Below are 2,437 nucleotides of genomic sequence, written 5' to 3'. Positions count from 1 at the left end.
TATTTCCATATCATCATATATAAATATATTTACATATGTACATTCCTGTATTTAGACCTCTATAAATGCCCTTTGCCTCCTAGTTCCGTCCTCTATTTCCTTTTACTTTCCTCTTGTCCCACTATCATGTTCAGCCTTCAATTGGGCTTCAGTAATTCCTCTCAGTTACATTGCCCTTGATCAAGCCCTACCAGGCCTCTAACACCCTCCTTGCCATCGATTTTAGAGCACTTGTTGTTCCCTTGTCCCTGGATTTGTTAGCACCCACTTCCTTTTCCCCATCTCCCCCTCTCCCATGTCTCCCTGGAACTGCCGGTCCCATTGTTTTCTCCTCCAGATTGTTTATCCCGCCTACCTTATCTAGATAGAGATAATATGCACAAAATTATCTGCAGAGATAATAATATGCACAAAAAACAAGACACAGTAAAACAAAGCAACAAAAGAAAACAAAACAGCAACAACAACAAAGCCAGTGACTAAAAAAGAAAAGCCTGTAAATAGTTCAGGGTCTGTTTGTTGACCATCAGGAGTGTTTTCAGGTCAAGTCTGATGAGGTGCCACACCCTGGCCCCAAAGTCTATTTCTGGTATTCCCTGGGGACTTCATTGCTCAATTCCCCTTGCTGTTCTGTTGCACACCATTAGTGTTTTGTCTCACTGTTGTGGGGTCAGATCCAGCACAATTCCCTCACTGTGTCTCCAGTGTTGTCCCCAGAAGTGCTACAGGTTAGTGAGAGATGTTGTGTCCTGTGGTGGGGCCAGCCCTATGGTCCTCTCTGTGCTTTGGCTGCTCTGAGCAGGAATACCATCCTCAGGGCTTGGTGGGCCAGGATGTGTTCCACTCTCTTTTCCTCTCCCTTCATTTGCTCCTGTGTACTCTGATCAGACATGTCCCTCTCCCTGAGCTGTAGCTTCAGCGCTGTCCTCTGAAGTGAATTCTTCTGCAAGAAGAGAGGGGGCTGTCCATGTAGTTGGGATTGATGCCAGACCCTCACACCTCTCTATTCGCTCCCTGCTTCATACCAGTATGTTGTACTCATGTCTTGGCGCACCAGGATGAAGTCTGATCCCTCTTTCCCTGTGGAGATATAAACAACACCCTCCCCTTGAGTGGGTTAGTATCTGTTCCCCCTGCTACCCATACCTTTTTATTTATTTTCCCCCCTCCTTGTTAGTTGGCTACCAAATGTATCCCTGGATTTGGTCTGGTCCCGGCCATACTACCTGGATCTCACCCCAGCAGTGTTTGTGTACAGTAGCTTTTTCCCTATGCCCCTTTTGCATTTTTAAAGCTTGTGTCAGCAGACTCATGTTATACTTGTCTTTTTGTGCTTGGCTTACTTCGCTTAGCATAGTTTCCTCCAGTTCTTCCCACCCATCATTATTCTTGATGGCAACAAAATCCACCTATGTGAGCCCAATTCTCTGAACTTCTCATTCCAACACGTTTTCCCTCTAGTTCACTTCCTATGGCCACAGCCAGATTTTGACCCCAGTTTTAAGTACCCTCATCCCTAACCACCATCTCTTACCTCACTTAGATTCCTCACCCCAATTTTGCAAACACATTGAGACCCCCACCATTTCATTTCCCAGCCCTCTCCTATGCTGCCTCTCTTCTGTGGGCAGCTCGGGCCATCATTATGACAATTTCTTACAAACACCTGTAACACACTAGTCCCTCGGCTATACTCATCTGAGAACTCCAAACCTGCTTAAACCCAAGGAGCTCATCCTCATAGCGGTACCAATTTCATTTGTGGCTGGACTATAGCAACCAGGTATGGCTGCTGAGAACCTTACCTCCCTTCCATCAGTACTAGATGGTAATAACACTTAATACTTCACTGGGAAATAAAAGCACATAGAAACAAACAGAAGAAAATTATCCTCATGTTTCCTCCCCAAATCTATGAACTTACAGTCATTTATACCCTTACCTCCATCCTGCTAAAATTAATGAGTGTCCCTTCTACCAAAGTCAAATCTCTCCACTTTTCTCTAAATCCCATTGTGCCTTACCTTGAAACATGCATTTATGGGTTTTTCTCTTGAAATTAGGTCCTGTGTCTTCTGAGTCATCGATCTTTTTTCTTTACTAAAATATTACTAACAACTTGTCTAGTATCTCAACCATCCTTTAAAAATTAAGAAGGAAAGTCTCCTGCCCTTACATGAATTGACTACCTTCATAGGAGGAAGCCTCGGGGTGCAGGAGAAGTGTTCCCTGCTAACATCTTGTGTCTTATAAATAAAATTAAATCATATTGCAAGCCAGGTGGTAGTGAGGAATATTATTGGTTTGGGATTGGTGGCAGATTTGAAATCACTCTTTGGAGAGCAAATCTCTTTCTAGCATTGAGGGCCCAGATGAAACACTAAATTGGATTCATAATCTGCACAATTATGTGATCTTGGGGAGATTTCAAAAGAGG

General features: G+C 43.8%; 1 protein-coding gene across 1 annotated transcript in view; it reads left to right on the top strand.

Annotated features, from left to right (window-relative positions):
* LAMA4 (laminin subunit alpha 4) overlaps positions 1–2,437 on the top strand; it is a gene marked incomplete at its 5' end in the record, with an annotated part of 175,128 nt that overhangs the window by 101,507 nt on the left and 71,184 nt on the right. The gene's annotated exons all lie outside the window — the stretch shown is intronic.

This window comes from Echinops telfairi, unplaced genomic scaffold (genome assembly GCF_000313985.2).
Source record: "Echinops telfairi isolate 266 unplaced genomic scaffold, ASM31398v2 ScPeMD7_3533;HRSCAF=4204_0, whole genome shotgun sequence".
In the NCBI taxonomy this organism is placed as follows: Eukaryota; Metazoa; Chordata; class Mammalia; order Afrosoricida; family Tenrecidae; genus Echinops; species Echinops telfairi.
The sequence above is the reverse complement of the archived record's forward strand: the minus strand, read 5'-3'. Positions and strand labels throughout refer to the sequence as shown.